We start from the raw sequence: 17,551 nt of genomic DNA on the forward strand, positions 1-17,551 counted from the left end.
TCATCCAAACCCTATTGGAGCTCTGGCAGCCTTGGGGCTGTGCCCACTGCCCTGGGGAGCCTGGGCAGTGCCCAACCAGCCTCTGGGGGAAGAACCTTTTGCTGAGATCCAACCTGAGCCTGCCCTGACACAGCTCCAGCCATTCCCTGGCTGCTGTCCCTGGTCCCCCCAGAGCAGAGCTCAGTCCCTGCCTCTCCCCTGCCCCTGCCCAGGCATTGGAACTGCAGGGAGGTCTCCCCTCAGTCTCCTCTTGTCCAGCTGAACACACCAAGTGCCCTCAGTGTCCTCCCACGGGTTCAAATCAAGGCCCTTCCCCATCTCTGTTGCCTCCTTTGGACACTCTCTAATTGTGTCCCCCCAAACTACCCCAATGTTGAGGTGAGGCCGCCCCAGGGCAGAGCAGAGCGGGACAATCCCCTCCCTGATGCCCCAGGACAGGGATGTCCCTCCTGGCTGCCAGGGCACTGCTGACTCAGGGACAACTGGCACCACCAGGACCCCCAGGGCCCTTTCCCAGCACTGCTTTCCAGCCTCTAGTTCCCAGTCTGTACAAACATCCAGGGTTGCCCCATCCCAGGAGCAGAATCCAGCACTTTTCCCTTGTTGAACTTCCCATGGTTGGTGATCACGTGGGTGGCAACGCTGCCCTGGGACTGGGAGGCTGTTTTACTGCAGCCCTGCTGGGGTGTGTCCTGTCCCCTGTTCTATGCAATTTTTTAATTTATGACCTGTATGTTTTAACTCAAAAAATTTTTGGAGAAACCGGGGTGCACTTTGAAGGTCAAGATAAGATTTCTAATGAGCTTGAGAAACCAGGGAAAGTGATGCAGAAATCAACAAGTAAATAGAAAGAACTGCTCTGTGCCACACTTTTGAAAGAGGAAACATCTACCAAAATATATAAAAAAAAGGTACAACTGTCTGCCTGAAGCGTGCCAGGAACAGATATGGGAATTAGAGAAAATAAAAAATTAAACATGAGTGAGCAATCACAAAAGTCTCATACTGGGAGGTGTTAATGGAATGTATTATGAAACACGGGAGAAAATCTCATTTTCTGCAGTGCTGTTGAGGGCTCTGCTGGACTTCTGTGTCCACACTTGGTGCTAGAGGGAGCTGGTGGTGTGAGTGATGTGGGTACTGAGGAGAGGAGTGGATAGGAAAGACACTGGAAAGTGGAATCACTGTTATAAATTTTCACGGCACCAGACGAGCAGATTCTGAGTCGTTGGTGAGGTGGCTTTTACAAGAGAGATAAGCTATATAAATCAACATGGACTGGATTGCAAACTAGGCTTTAACATTCAAAAGCAATGAGGTATTTTTATAGTTGACAGTTGTGGAAACTCACCAAATAAACAACTGCACATGGCTCCAGATCCAACTGCTCTTCAAGAGAAATGAGGAAATTCATGTAATGTAGAAAAATGGAAGGAACTGAAATCAATAGCATGCAGGAAGGAAATAGCAAAGAATGGTCTCAGCAATTAAAGCCCCAGCTAAGCAGGTCCCTTGAAAAATGGGCAATTAAATCAATAAAAAATGTAAAAGTATATCTATACAAGGGCTGTAACTCTGAAGCCCAAAAGAGGTGAACTAGACTGATTTCAAAGGAAATTATTGACATAATAAATGCCTCAGAAACTTGGCAGAAGGGTAGGAAACTGTAATAATAGGGAACAAATTATAGAGGAAGGCTGGAAAGGGGTACATTAGTGGTGAAGCCGTGGAGAGCATGAGGAATTGTCCCTAAATGAAGTTCCAGCAGAGGACATTCTGGAACAAATCAATAAAATGAGCAGTCAGAAAGCACCAAGATAAGATGATACTCAATCAAGAGTTCTGAAAGACCTCAAACACTAGATTAAGAGAAAGCTAAATGTAGCATGAAAAGTGTCATTTAAGTTGACCACACTGCAAGAAGGATGGAAAGCGGCAAATGTGTCTTCAGCCTTGAGAAAAAGGTCTCCAGGACAAATGTGGAAAAGCAGAGATCAGTAAATCTCACTTCCAAACTGAATAAGTGGGTAAAAACTACAATAATAAAGAAGAGAACCAGTAGGCAATTTCATAAGTGTGATTTATTTGGAAAAAGTCATTACAGTTCTTGCAGAAGGAGCCTGTGTCTCATAAATCTATTTGAACTCTTTGAGGATGTCAACAAGCTTGTAGGTAAGGCTGATCTAGTTGATAAAGTGCTCATGGACTCCCAAACAAATGTCAATAAGTCTTTCCTCAAAGACTCTTAAAGTAGTTAAGCTGGGATAATAAGATGTCCTCTTGTAAGTAAATAAGATGGAGACAAAATGGGACAAAAAGTGGGAGAAAAGATGGGTTTTCCTGGTGAAAGGAACTCTGCAGCTTAGTCATGCAACTCTTTGATTTAGGATTTGGAAAGGGAGGTGAATATTTCAGTAATAAAGTTTGTGGATGACAAGAAATGAGCTGAGACAGCCCAGGCTGACCCTGGGAAGAGAAGCAGATGGTTCTCGTGGCAGTGAGGGACCGTGTCAGGAGTGGATGGGAAAGTCAACGCTAATAAATGCAAAGCAGTTTGTCTGGGAATATACATATTCAATTCTATATTGTATTCCCTCAATTATGGATTGAACAGAACGTTGTTATCACCCAGAAATGGAGGTGCTGTAGGAAAACTCCACGAAAACATTGGTACGACGGCCACGGCAATAAAACATTCCAGCTGAATGAGAGACATTTTTAGAAAAGGGAAAAAGGAACAGGAAAACACCATTATGTGATTATGTCACTGTATAAATGTTTGGCAAACCCACCTATTGATTAATATCTGCAGTTCTGTTCATCCTGTCTTCACACAGAATAAAATAGAACGAAAAAGGGTGGGTGGGAGTTATTTAGCTCAGAGATTTAGACACCTAAATTTAGGTTTCTACCTGTAGGTGTCAATCTATGAGGTAGATACCTAAACTCCAACACTAAATCAGATCTTTTTAATCTGAATTCCACCCACAGAAAGTAGATGAGGACAGAATGGTTTCTGAATCAGGACAGAAAACAGTCAGCCATGGGACAGAGACCATGAGTTAGGAAACAGTAAGAGGAGGTGGCTACTTTTTTTAAGAATAGGAGAAGTTAAGGATAACCCATAAAATTATAGGGCATCAGGTCTAAATCAGAAAGTCATACATTGTCATATAACTGATTATTAAATTGCAGAACTTATTGCCTGAGGCTGTTGTGGAGGTCAAAAGTATAAATGAATTAAGAGTTGCTGGGAGGCTGCTGGGAAGTCACTGTCCTGCCAAACGGAATTAGGGAGGCTCCTTCAGCTGTCAAAAACCAGGTGGAGGTACCTGGGAAGGACTTCCAGGCAGGTAAGGAGGACAATAAAGGCAATTTCTAGGCCAGGACAGAGACTGTGAGCCTGAAACTGGTGTGCATCCAACCACCATCTGTCCTTGTGTCAGTGGGGCACCACGAGGAGAGAACCACGACTGGGATCTCAGGAGCAGGAAGTGTGGGAAGAAGGAGAAGGAAAGGGAAGGAGAGGAATCCTGTGCAGAAATTTTAAAAAATGAGGGAAGACTGCTGATAGTCATAATAGCACAGGTAATGTCCAGAACTGGGAACAGAGACCAGCTTTTGCAGCTCATGATGTTCAGCCCCTCAGAGCTCCCTGAAGGAAAGGAATCCTGGAGGCCACAAGCAGTCCAGGTGCTCCCAGGGCTCCTGGCTGGATGCACTCCTGCCTGGGGCTTGAAATGTAGGTCCTGGAATTCCCTGCTGACTCCAGTCTTTGCCAGAGCAATTCTCTGGTGGTTTTTGAAGGCTGGAATTGCTAAAACCTGTGTTCAGCCCAGGTCAGCTCCCTCTGTCCAAACCCCCTGAGTTTCTCTGGTGTTTCAGTCATCGAACCCCAGAATCATTGAGGGCAGAAAAGACCTCCAAGGCCATCAAGTGCAACCTTTGATTGAACAGCCCCAGAGTTGCCATCCCATGCCCACTAAACCATATCACAGAGTACCATGTCTGCTTGTTCTTTGAACACCTCGGGGGTGGTGACTCCACCACTGCCCTGGGGAGCCTGTTCCGAAGTTCCTGTTACTGAGGGGATCCTGAATGCCATCAGAAATGACCCAAACAGGGAGTTTGGATGAACTGGCTCACAGGAGCAGCTGACAAGATATGCAGTGCTGGGGAGAGGCAGCTGGAGAACATCTCCAGCTCTTTGATATGGGGGACAACTGAGTTATGAATGTGGCTGCCCCTGTAGCTCAGTTTAGTTTAGTATAAAACTGTGTGTAGTGATGCCAAACTTTCCTCTTTCAATCCTGCTTTCATTTTCCAGTTTGTTCAGGTATATTTTCCTCATTTATTTCATGCTTTAGAGAAACACTTGTTTCTGTTTTGAGTTCCTCTGCTGACTCTCCCCAGGGTATTTCCACCTGGCTCTTAAATGCTTGCAGGTATTTTCTGTGTGCTTAGGCAGCCACGAATTTGGCTCACAGTGCTCAGGACATGGAGTGCTCTGGAAAGCAGCATTGCTCATCTGCAGGGTGCAAACTCAGGGAATGATGATTTAATTAGATTGGGAGCACTACTTAAAAGCAAAATTGGAACCTAATGCATCTGTCTTCAAAATACACTTCAGCATTACATAAGAAGCCCATAACAATGTCAGAAGTGGAAAACCTTTAAGTGAGGGAAAATTTGATGGCAACTTTTATATCCTTTATTGTAAAGTAGGTCGAGTTGCAACATGGTAAAATCACAGAATCATGGAATATCCTGAGCTGGGAGGGACCCACAAGGATCATCCAGTCCAACCCCTGGCCCTGCACAGGCCCATCCCCAGAGTCACCCCCTGTGCCCCAGAGGATCATCCAAACCCTCCTGGAGCTCTGGCAGCCTTGGGGCTGTGCCCACTGCCCTGGGGAGCCTGGGCAGTGCCCAACCAGCCTCTGGGGGAAGAACCTTTTGCTGAGATCCAACCTGACCCTGCCCTGACACAGCTCCAACCATTCCCTGGCTGCTGTCCCTGGTCCCCCCAGAGTAGAGCTTCCCTCTCCTACAGGAAATTCCTGCTTTATTAAGCACCTCAAGCACAGACCATGATTACAGGTCCATTTCTTCCGCTGCCAGGGTGAGAATCCAGCAGTTTTCACCCTTTTCTGTCCCCAGTCCCTTTTGATCATGATCATGCCCAGGAGCCTGGGACAGGGGAAGCTGCCTAAAAAACACTCTTCCCAAAACATGTTCTTACCTGGGATCCACTCTGATCCACTTCTGTCTGTAGCCCCAACACAGTTGTACTGTCACAGGAGCTTCTTAGACAGGCACAGCCTCAGAAAGGAAAAGATTTGTAATTACAGGCGAAAAAGAGAGTGCTGGGAGTAATCTGGGAGCTTTGCTATGCATATGGATGTGCTTCAGTCTCTGGGTAGGGATGATCTGCTTTACATGAGTACTTGTCACCAAAGCAGGACTCCGAGCTTACTGCCTGATGCTCAGTGTGAATTCTGGGACTGCAGGACTGTTCCTGCCATTTCTTGCCTTTTCTGACCTAGAAAATATTTACTTTTTTTTTTTTTTTTTAATAAATCCAAACTGCCATCCCTCGAAAAATTTAATAAGGTATTTTGGTGCCTGTCAGGGAGTTGCCAATGGAAATCAGGGTCAAAACGGTAGCGTGGTTCTGGACTTAATTAGATAGGCTGCTTTTTTGGGCAGAAGTTATTTTAAAGAGTTGGGCACCGGGGAATTTTCTGCATCAAGTTAAGAAGAAAACAGCTTTAAAATGTGTTTCTCCGTTTCCTAGAAAATGAGTTTTCTACACGGTTTCGGATTGTTCAGCCAAATGTCTCTGTTTTTTCATGATATGTTTCACAACATATTTGTTACGTCCAGACATAGAATGTTGGAATTAATCAAAACTGAAATATTTATGGAGAAAGCCATTTCACGTCCATCTCTGTCATGAGACTGGCTGCTCTGATAGGGATTAGAGGTTGTTACACTAATGACTTAGCCTTTTGTCTCATTGCCAGAGCAGTTTCCCAATTTAGAACCTTTTCTTCTGATTAATATTTGTATTCCTCCCACAATTCCTCTTCTTATAGGAACTCGTATTGGGAATTATTCCAGACCTACATAATGTCTCTGAAATCTTTTTATCCCTCTGTTTGCTGATCAGTGGAAAGGATTTTAATGCCAGGTTAGGTAATCGAGATAAATCCGAACTTGATCTAACTTTATCCCTCGACCATGTCTTGGATATTCCAGAAACATTTTTTGTGATCCATAAATAAATTCACGCAGGATTTTGATTAATCTTTTTTTCTTTTTTTTGCTCTTCTGTTTCCAGCGAGGCCTCATTACATTAATGGGAGACCCAACAGAGTATTACAACTTCCACTATGAGCAAGCTTGTTTAGTGCAACGCTTTCTGGGAGGGGTTGAAAACATCAGTGTGTTCCAAAGACAAAGTTTGGTGCTTTTGTGATGTCTTTGTTGCTCTCCTGAAGCAGGAAGGGAATCTGGTACTAATAATAAGGCTTCCTAGCCCCACTCAGGTCTGTGAGTAACTTACACAGTGGTGTAGAGTATACACTGATTTAATTCACTCCCCTTCTAACTCTGGCTTACTAGAAAGAAGAGGGAGTTAAGCTTGTTTAATGTAAATCTCCTGCTGGCACTTGAAGCCAGCAGAGGTGTGGATTCCTGTGTGTTTGGGACAGGGAGTGCTCCTGGCTTGGAGAGCCACATCTCATCATTCCTGGGTTTCTGTGTGTCCTTTTGGGCCATTTTATGGCCACAATCCAGCTCTTCTCATGCCCAGTCACACCTCAGGAAAAGCTTCACAAAAACTACATCCTGGTCAGAAAACTGGCGTATGGGCAGTGATGGAGCAGGGCTTGAGCCAAAGTCCTTTTTTGTTTGACTCTCTTGCCTCCAGTGGGTTTCAGTCCAGCCCAGAAGTCAAAGTTGTCTTTTGGAGAAGAAAAATTTGATCTGAGTGACTCCTGAGTGACACCTCTGTACCTCAGAGCTGTCAGGTTAAACAAACCTGGGAGAGATTGTGGCTCTGGTTTGTTAGGAAGTATTCCAGACCCATGTGGACACAGTCCTGTGCCATGTGCTCTGGGATGACCCTGCTGGAGCAGGGAGGTGGAACCAGATGACCCATGTGGTCCTTTCAGCCTTACCCAGCCTGTGATTCTCTGTGACTCCAAGTTACACTAATGACAGATAGGATGAAAAAAATCCCCTCCCTTGCTTTGACCCAGAGTTGCTCTTTCCTCTGATGGTTCATTGATTCCCTTCTGGTTTAATAGATTTTGATAAGTTGGGCATTTACAGATCTGCTGCGATTAACATTCACCATCAGCAGCCCCCGAGCTCCTCTGCCAACAGTGCTGGGGCTCCTGAGCCTGCTGATTTAAAAATGTTCATTGCTGATGGATTCCAACATCTCTCTCGGTTACTAATAGACTGGAAAGTATTTCATCATCTTCAAGCAATGAAAGCAAATCATCCTTCTTTCCAAATACCGACTAAAAGTCTGTTTGAACACTTCTGCATTTTCTGCATAATCCTCCCCAATTCTCCTGCCTGCACCGAGCAGTGACCCCGTACTGTTGCTAGGATTTCTTCTGCAAACATAACTTTCTTGTGCTAAGCTCTGTCAGCCATGGATTTTAGGCTGAGGTTCCTTTGTTTCCTGCTCCTGTTCATATAGGTCAGGAGTTTTCCTGGCGATTGATTTACTACCAGTTCTGTGTCGTTCTGCTGTTTGACATTTCGGGCTTTGTTTTCCTTTGCTGATGTCACTACAAAACTTTGACTACATCAGTCAATTTTTTTAAGGTTTCATGTTGAGTGTTTGACTCTGTGATATTTTTCGTATTTTTTTTAGAGTGTCAGGTAAAATGGCAAGAGGATTAGGAAAAAGATACCATTTTCCCAATGTTTTAAATACATACATATCTCTTTGTATTATAAGTTATTATATGTCATTCATCAGGAACTGTAGTTATAGGGTAAGGAGTAGGAAGAAGGGACATTTAGGTCAGATATACAGGAGAAATTGTTCCCTGTGAGGGTGGTGAGGCCCTGGCACAGGTTGCCCAGAGAAGCTGTGGCTGCCCCTGGATCCCTGGAAGTGTCCAAGGCCAGGTTGGATGGGGCTTGGAGCAACCTGGGCTAGTGGAAGGTGTCCCTGTCCATGGCAGGGGGTGGAACTGGATAACCTTTAAGGTCCCTTCCAACCCAAACCACTCTGTGATTCTATGTTTGATATTGAATATGTATATAAATAAATCCCCCAACAGCAATGCCATATAATCCACTTTTGACAAATCAGAGTCTTAGTATTTGAATTAAGGGCTTGAAATTTAAGAAAGGAATAACCCCAGTGAAAAAAATGTGCATTTCTTTCTTTTCCTTTGAAATCTGCTGTCTCTTGAGTCTCTCACTGTGTCAGTATGTTCAGCTCTGTACCTACAGAGACCTTGTCCAACAACAGGCACCACTCCTGGTGCAGGTTTTACCTGCAGTGCTGAGCAGAGGAGCCAGACTTGGTGCTGCCAGAGCTCAGAACCAAGGCAGGTGGGAGGACTTGGAAGGCAAACAGATGCAAGGTAGGAAGAGAAGCAGAAATAGCTGAACAGGCACAGGTGGGACCAGGGAAAATAGAGCTGGAGAGATTGGTGCTGGTTCAAGGGTGATGCCTGTTAAGAGGGTGGAACGGAGCCCAGCACCAGCCAGGGCTGGCAGTAAATACATGAGACCCCCAGCACAGGCTGTGTGTTCAGACTCAGGTCTTTATAAAGGATGAAAACATCATGCTGTTACCATGAACCTCATTATTTGTAGATCCCAGGCCACAGAAGGGGATGAGGACACTGGAATGCTGTTCTCTTCCCCAGCAGCATGTGGGGAAAGCTCTGTCCAGGCAGGGCTGCCTGTGCTCCCTCACCCAGAGAGACACCCTGGTACAACACCAGCAGGCTGGAGGGAGGGCAAGCAGGACAGGGACTGTGAGCACTGAAGTTCAGGTGGCCCATCTGCCCTCTCTGTCACAAGCCATTCCTGCTCCCCAGGCCCTCCTGTGCCTGGTGCCTCCTCACAACATGTCAGGGGCCTCATTCCTTTATCAGAGCTGTGACCTCCTGTTCCCACCTGACACCACTGCCAGACAATCACAGAACCACAGAATGGTTGGGGTTGGAGGGACCTTAAAGCTCGTCTTGTTCCAAGTCCCTGCCATGGGCAGGGACACCTTCCACTAGCCCAGGTTGCTCCAAGCCCTGTCCAACCTGGCCTTGGACACTTCCAGGGATATATATTTCTCCTCTGCTTTAAGGTTTTCCCATAGCACCCACTACAGGCCACAAGGTGTGAGCAGAGAGAGTCCAAGGTCCTTTGGTTTGTCTGAGTAGGAAGATTGTTGTGTTCTTTATACTTTAAAGCCCCATGGCTTTCTTTTCTTATAACTTCCAAGCTGCAGGGCTTTTCCTTAGTGAACCTTTCCCTTGTTCTCACACCAGTGTATCTCTTCATTTTCATTATTAGCAGATGGAATGTGAGTCCCAGTTCCTTCCTTCCAACCCTTCTGCCAAGAGGTCTTTGGTTCCCAGATGTATTTTGTGGATACTTAATCTTGCACTGCTTTCCTTCCAGTGATTTTGATTAATTTTTTTCGGGCACATAAAATTATTTTGTGAGTGACACTTGCCATTAAAAGAAAGAAAAAAAATCGTGGGGAGTTAGGTGTACCAACCTTATTCCAGGGAGAACATTTCACGCATCCTTCTCTTCAAATTTCAACTTCATTATTATTTTTTCTGTAATCCACTTTTAATTGTAAGTACCCAGCACTCTGCTGGTACCAAGGTTGCTCTGGAGTGCTCCAGTGAGTGTCTTCTGGGGAATATTGAGACTCCATGGAAACATGAGAACCATTAAGTGAAACAACCTCTTCAGGCAAACCATATGGGGTGACACATTCCGCACTGCTCCGATGGTCCGACCGAGGCACGTTGCCTGGGAAGAGCAGCAGCAGCAGCAGCTCTCCCTGGCTGGGCTGTGCAGCAGTAATGAGCCATTGCAGCAGCCAGCAGGGTCCCACTGTATTTGCTGCATATTCATGGGGCTCCCTTCTCGTTGTTTCAAGATTCTTTCCAGTAGATTAAATAGAGAATCTCAGTTGTCCCGTGGAGAGCTGCGGTGCCGGAGGGATGGACCATCCCGGCCTTTCCAGCCTTGGCTGAAGAGTGTTTGGAAAAGAGTTGGTGCACCAGGAATGCTGCCTTGGCTGGGCCTTCCTCTGGAGCACTTCTCCTGTGTATCCAGGCTGGGAGAGCTGGGGGGATTCACCTGGAGAAGAGGAGGCTCTGGGGAGACCTGAGAGCCCCTTCCAGGACCTAAAGGGGCTCCAGGAGAGCTGGAGAGGGACTGGGGATGAGGGATGGAGTGATGGGACAAGGGGAATAGTCTTAAGCTGAAGGAAGACAGGGTTAGATGGAATATTGGGAGAAATTGTTCCCTGTGAGGGTGGGGAGGCCCTGGCACAGGTTGCCCAGAGAAGCTGTGGCTGCCCCTGGATCCCTGGAAGTGTCCAAGGCCAGGTTGGACGGGGCTTGGAGCAACCTGGGCTAGTGGAAGGTGTCCCTGCCCACAGCAGGGGGTGGATTGGGATGAGCTTTAAAGTCCCTTCCAACCCAAACCATTCCATGATTCTATGAAATTGTAATTCTTTCCTGTCTCATTTTGCTCATCCCTCAGATTATGCTGCCTTATGATCTTCCTAAAGGCTTCCAACTCGGTGCCTATTTGCTAAGACAGCCCTTTAATTAAGGGGTTGCAACTAGATGGTCTTTAAGGTCCTTCCAACCCAAACCATTCCAGGATTCTCTGATACCTTGATTTTCCATGGGGCATAAAAATATTCATACACAAGTTTTGAAACCCGTAATGGACACAGAAGCCTTGGAGGGGCAGACACTGAGAGCCAGACAGAGGGTTCTGCTTTGTGCTCAGAGCTGCAGAGAAGGCTTGGGGGGCACCAAAAGTCACTTGAAATGAAGAAAATACTTTGAATTCCTCCCTTTTCTCTTTGTAAACATTCAAACCCCAAGTCCCTCCTTAATCTCAGTGCCCAGCTCTGACCACTACATGGAGCTTAACCTGGGCAGCGGCTTCAAAAAACTATAAATGGATTGGAGTAAAGTTACTTACAGACCTTGGTATGGAAAAACACACACACAAATCTTGAACTGAGCACTTCCAAGGGAAGGGAACTCACATCTTGGAACAGAACCACAAGGGTAGTTGAAAGAGAGAAGGTTTCCAGCACCAGAACTGGCAGTGGTGCTGGTGGATGTGGAGGGAGAAAAAGAAGGAGTTTAATTGCAGCTCTATTTTTTAATGCTACCTCAGTTTTACTGAAAGAGAATACAGTGTGACTGTGTGATTTTTGCAGCAGGATGGAGCCAGAGCTGCTGTGGTTGAGGAGAGGCCAAGGACAGCACTGAGAGATGGAGGCAGCAGCCATATCCTCCAGTGCAGTTTGTTGCTCTGGTTGTGCAGAGCTGCTGGTGGGAGAGATGGAGGTGAGGGGGCTTTTCCTTCTTTTCTGGAAACAATTCCTGAAGGGAAAGAGCCCAGATGTTTGTAAGTCTGTCCTGTGTCCTTTCAAGTCCTTGTATTTCTCTTTATACGTTGTTGGAAGCAAGTTTGATTTTATTGCCTTTCCCTCCTCTGTGAAAAATTAACCAATTAATTGTCTCACCTCCAAGGCCTTGCTGGCTCCTTTCTCCCCTCCATCCACACCCCCTTCGAGTTCCCACTGCCCCTCCAGAGCAGCTACAGCATCAGGGGGCTGTGCTTGTCCTTTTCTTTCTGTCTCTGGAAAATGCAACAATTTTAATTATCTCACCTTGGACCTGGAGCAGCTTCTCCACTCCCAGGGTCAGACATCCCTCTGTCTTGGCACAGGCTCTTCCCATTTTTCACCCAGTGCTGTGGTTTGGGGCTCTCCCTCCCTGCCTGAGGCTCTTTAGCCCCTCACATTTTTCTCCAGGGATTTTCTCTGGGGCTGTGAAGGTGCCTGGACTCTACAGCACAATTAAAATGTGCTGGCCTGGGATGTGGGGATGTAGGGCCAGGGTTTGGGGAGCTGCAAAGAGATTGCTGGTGTATTACTCTTCCCAGCTTGTCTTGGGACATGGGGAGTTGAACTCCTCTGTGTGTGATGCTTGGTCCTCTCTTAGGGTCTGTGGCACTTTTGGACTGCAGGGATGTGTGGCAGAGAAGGAGGGTGGATGAGCCCAGGAGTGACTGCACCAGGAGCATCATCCTCTTCTCCAAAAGGGCTGTTGGTCTGGTCCCTGAGATGGGAATGGAGCTGCCATGGGCAGCTTTGCACTGGAGCGGGAGAGCTCCTTCCATCTGGGGAAGCTGCTGGGATTTTAGGCTCTTCCTCACCAGCAGTCCCGTTCCCAAAAAGCACTTTTTAGTTTGGAGTTTGCAGGGCAGGAGACTGACCTGGTCCTTGGGGTGTGGGAGAGACCTGATGTGCCCTCATTTACTGGTGAAGAACTTTCTTCCAGCACAAATGATACTTTTTGCTGCCGTAAAGCTTCAGAAATCCCTGGTGGGAGCAGAGCTCTGGCAATGTGGGCAGCAAGGGAGGATCTGGGCAGGGGCAATGTCATATCAGTGTCCTGAAGTGGTGAGTGACCAAAACTAAACGCCAACAAGGCTTTGGGGGCCTCTGGGGAGTCAGTTCTGCCCAGAAGGTCCAGAGGAGGGGACCTGGAGGGGAGCCCTTGCTGGTCCCAGAGGCAGGGGGATCATCCCAGGTGCCTCTGCAGGGCCCCCCATGACTGAGGTGGTGGCAGTGGGGTTGTTTCCAGGTCTCTGCAGTGAAATCACAGAGTCCTGCCCTGCAGATGTGGGAGCTGAACCGTGCTGTCCCCATGGGAAAGGCTGGTGTGGGTTGGACAAGCAGGAGCAGAGTTAAACCTGAGCTGAAGAGTTCCTTTCCCAGCCCCTGTTTGAGGGGAACACCCTGGTGGGGGCTGCAGGGGGCTGCTGAACTGGGGCTGTTTGGAGCTGCCTTCTGGACTGGGACCATCTCCTGGTCTGGGGGTGCCTGTGGGAATGTCCTGGGCTGGCTCAGACTAAAGGTGGCACTGGCTCAGCCTCCCTTGTCAGATGCTCCTCATTGTGGGTGAAAGCTTTTCCTGATCATTCCAGTTTCCAAGGCTGGCTTTACAAATGGCCAAAGCTGCCCCTGTGGGTCAGGTTACTTTGGGAATTCTCCCTCATCCATGTGCTGCCCCAGGAGTAGGTTGGCAAACCATCTTCCTTTCCCAGTTGTGCTGGCAAAAACAGTCACCTCTGTGCTCGAACTACAGCCCGTTCAACGTGGCACTTGAGTGCCCATGGCTGCCCTGGGCTTCTGGCTGAGCTTTGGGAGAGGTTTTGCCTTGCCCAGCTGTGACTGGAGCTCTGTCTCCTCTGTGTGTGTAGAAGGGAAGCCCTGGGCTTGGCTGGGGGGTGCTGGAGCAAGGGGGCACAAATCCAGTGGGCACAAATCCAGTGGGCACATCTGCTCCTGCTTGGGTGAAAACAGGGCTTTGAGTCCTATGGTTTGTAGAGGAAAAGTGCCTGGAGTTTCTTTCCTGCTGTTTCTCTGCTTTCCTAAGTGTTTATTACTAAGAATAGCTGCTGTTTCACCTCATGCCTGCCCTCCACCAGCTGCTTGGGGCAGCATTTCAGACTTCAGCTTGAGCTGCACAGAGTGAGTGACCTTGTTTTCCAGAGACCTTTTTTGAAGGGGCAAGGACTGGGTTTTGCCTTCATTTACCCCTTAAGGAGCTGCCACAGGAGGAAAGGTCTGTGAAACCTGTTCCCTGCAGCCCTTGCTGGGGGGTCACACCACAGGAAGTGCTGAGCAGGAATCAAGTGTGCTGGCATCACACTGGGATGGTTTTCCTCTTGGAAATCAGAAGTGGAGCAAGCCACAACTGAGACAAGATGACTTTTAGTTTATTCAGGGCATTGTTTACTTGATCTCTGGAAAAGACTTGCCCTGCTCCTCGTCCTCGGCTTGTCCCACAGCTCCTGCATCAGTTTGGCTGCTAAAAAACAGGTGAAGCAAAGAAGTGAAAAGCTGTGGTGGAGACTTGGGAGAGCCTTCCCCTTTTCCTTTGCTCTTACACACAAACAGGAGCTGTCTTGGGTCCTGCCCTTCCCTCCCTGCTGTGGGACGAGCCCCATAGTCCCGAGGGCCCACGGAGCACGTGGAAAGCTCCTGAGAACACCAAAGCACGGATTTCCAGGGGTGGGGGGCACCAGAATCAGATTGAAAGCTCTGAGACCCCCTGAAAGTCACATCAAACAAGAGAACTGGAAAAGAAACAGAGGGGCTCCAGGGGTGCCCAAACCCACCCGAGGGGCATTGTTGGAGCTGGACAAACAGAGCAGGGCTGGTTTCCCTCTTGCCTCTCCAGCTCAGCTGGGAACACAAAAGCAAATCAAAAGCTTGAGGGGACCAGAGGGAAGACAGAGGGATTCAGAGCCCTGAAAAGCAGATGGAGGGATTGGAGGGCCCCTGATGTCACCAAATTCCATATGGAGGGAGGTGGGGGCTCACCATAAAAGAACAGAAGCCTCCGGGGGCACGGGAGGGGCACCAAAACCAAATTAATTGCACATGGAAGAGACCTGGCAGGGTTTTTTTCAGCAGGATTCCTGTATCTCTTCTTTCAACTCCATGTGCTGGCACCCAGGTTTCAGCTGGATTTCATGGTGCACAAACATCCCAGGAGAATTTCCTTCTTGTTCCTGCTACGCGAGAGAAACGTTCCCCTTTCCACTCGGATCTTACAATGGCTTGTCAGTGACAAAACATTCCCAAATCCTCTCATTTATCAAATGGCCAATCCTGTTAACAGCTTAAGAAACATAATTACCTGCAATCTCTTCTGCTATTCATTCTGTGCCTACACTCCCCTCTCCCTGGCAGCTTCCCAGCAGGCAAAAGGCAGGAGCTGGATCCAGGAAGAGCAATTCCCTCTGATCACCTGCACGAGGCTCACAGGGGTTCTGCCTCCCTGCTTGGAGCAGCAAGAGGCAGGTGAGGGAGGAAGGCACAGAAGCAAACACCCCACAGTTGTGTGGAGCTTTCCAGGCAGGGCTGTGCCTTAAGTGCTGATCCATCAGTGTGGTGGGAACATTGAGCAGGGTCTGCTTTTAGGGCAGAAGGAATCACAGCCAGATTTCGTGGAATCACGGAATGGTTTGGGTTGGAATGATCATCTAATGATCATCTTGTTCCATCCCCTGACATGGGCAGGGACACCTTCCACTAGCCCAGGTTGCACCAAGCCCCATCCAACCTGGCCTTGGACATTTCCAGGGATCCAGGGGCAGCCACAGCTTCTCTGGGAATTTCATCCCAGCCTCTCACCAAGCTCAGAAGGAAGAATTTCTTCCCAATATCCCATCTAACCCTGCTCTCTGGCAGTGGGAAGCCATTCCCTCTTGTCCTGTCCCTCCAGGCCCTTGTCCAAAGTCCCTCTCCAGCCTTCCTGGAGGCCCCCCATAAGTACTGAACTGCTGCTATAGAGTCTCCACAAATCCTTCCCTTCTCCAGGCTGAGAGAATTTCCTTGCCTTGGGGATCCTTCTGTGCAGGTGGGCTCTGAGAGAAGCAGCAGCAGAGGCTGGTGCAGGTTTGGGGGCTGGAAGGAGCTGTGAGAGCATCATCATCAGAAAAGCAGGGCCTGAACCCTCAGGAAAGGGTGAACTAAGGGGGAAACGGGGATCAGCTGGAGACAGTGTGAGCTCCTGATTATTGCATTGCTGAAAGAAGCTGATTTTATGATTTTCTCTTATTTCACAGTGCATTTACAACCCCTGAGAGACTTCACAATGGCTCATTTGGATCAATCTCAGGGAGGGTTTAGCAGAGCAACATTTGCAGGCTGGAGATCTGCTGCCTTCCTAAATGTTGGTTCTGTATGGAACAGCTTGATCCAAAGAGAACCCCCTTGGACCACCAGAGCTTCTCCTAGAACTGGAAAATTCCCAGCTCTGTCCTTCCCATATTGGCCTTTTGTGCCTTAAAATCTTGTGCTACCGTGACATTGTCCTTGTGCACCTCATGACATGTGTACACCCTCTGTTTAGACCTGCCTTCAGCTTGGAAGGATTTTTCTTATTCCTGCTCTGCTCCTCTTTCAGCTATTTTGGGTCCTCAGTGTTTTGGATAAACGATACATATTTCTTCTGACACATTCGTATGTTATTTTTAAGCAGTTTTTTATGCTGCTTGCCAACATTTTCTCCTTACAGTTCTTTGAATTTTGTATTAAAACCTCCCCATGAGCAAACTGTACACAAACCACAAGATCTTTTTTTTTTTGTTTTTTTTTTAAAGTCAGGCATCATCTTAAGGGATTTGGGGCTTTTTGATCCTAAGATACTGAATTCGATTATATTTTGGTCACTGTTATAGAATAAACTTTTCTTAATAACAGTTTGAACCTCAAATGCTGAATTTGGCCATAACTGCCTAAAAACCTACTTTTCTCATAGAAAATAATTTAATTCCTCTCTCAAAATTCAGAGACTTATTTTCAGTATGGCCCAAAACATCATCCTGACCCAGGCACTGAAGAGTTTGGGTGGCTCTGGACCATGTGCCCAGAGCCATGTGCTGCTTGGGGACAGCAAGGAGTTGGATAAGGAACTATCTGAGCCTTGAGGAGAGACTGGTTTCTTGTGTCTACAGGATATTATATATATACAGGGAAATGAAGGACTGCAAATGAATAAACTGTACCTAAAGAAAGGGAAAACTGCCCCAATAATAAAAAAAAGTAGGACAGCTGTGCTTTTATACCAGAACTCGCTGTTTCTTTTATGACATTTATTTCATATCATGCAGACCCTTCAGAGCAGCACTAATGCCCAGTGGAGTTCTCCAGCCTAAATGTCTCGTTGTCAGTGGAAGAAACAAAGGTAATGTAATTTGAATGCTGGATGCAACAGCGTAGGCTGCTCTCCAGGCTGATTCTCCCAGCTCCAAATGGGAATGATGGCTCCAAACAGACTCACCAGCACAGGCTGAAGAGCAGGCATTTGATTTGGGAGGAAATGGCCAATATCTCAGCTTTTTTCCCCACGATTTTTTTTTTCCTGGAAAGGAAAAAAAAAAGCCACGAAACAGTTGCATAAAGACGCAGCTATTTCAAAGCAAAATTTTAAAACGTCTCTGATTTGCAAATGGCACTTCAGCATTTTCATGAGAATAAAATGCTACTGTGATGCTGGTTTTAAATATTTCATTCCAGCTCCCTGAACCAACTTAAAATCTTATTATAAGTCATTTTGACATGAAAGTGTGTTTCTCTGTGGTGCCCGTGGCTGAGACATCTCCAGCTCGGAGTGCAGCTGCAGGAGCCCTCCCTGCTCAGGGCTGATCAAAGGCAAACCACCCGTGAGCCACTGCTCGGCCCCACCACCCAGCCCAGGGAAAAAAACGGGATCCTGAACATCCC

General features: G+C 47.4%; 1 long non-coding RNA gene across 1 annotated transcript in view; it reads left to right on the plus strand.

Moving 5' to 3' along the window:
* Positions 1-17,219, plus strand: part of LOC113978296 — a 41,960-nt gene extending 24,741 nt beyond the window's left edge. The window contains exon 4 of the long non-coding RNA XR_003537534.1: positions 16,939-17,219. This is a non-coding gene — a long non-coding RNA (uncharacterized LOC113978296). The remainder of the gene's footprint in view (positions 1-16,938) is intronic.
* The last annotated feature ends 332 nt before the right edge of the window (positions 17,220-17,551 follow it).

Source organism: Neopelma chrysocephalum, unplaced genomic scaffold (genome assembly GCF_003984885.1).
Source record: "Neopelma chrysocephalum unplaced genomic scaffold, ASM398488v2 Primary Assembly neopelma1_319, whole genome shotgun sequence".
In the NCBI taxonomy this organism is placed as follows: domain Eukaryota; kingdom Metazoa; phylum Chordata; class Aves; order Passeriformes; family Pipridae; genus Neopelma; species Neopelma chrysocephalum.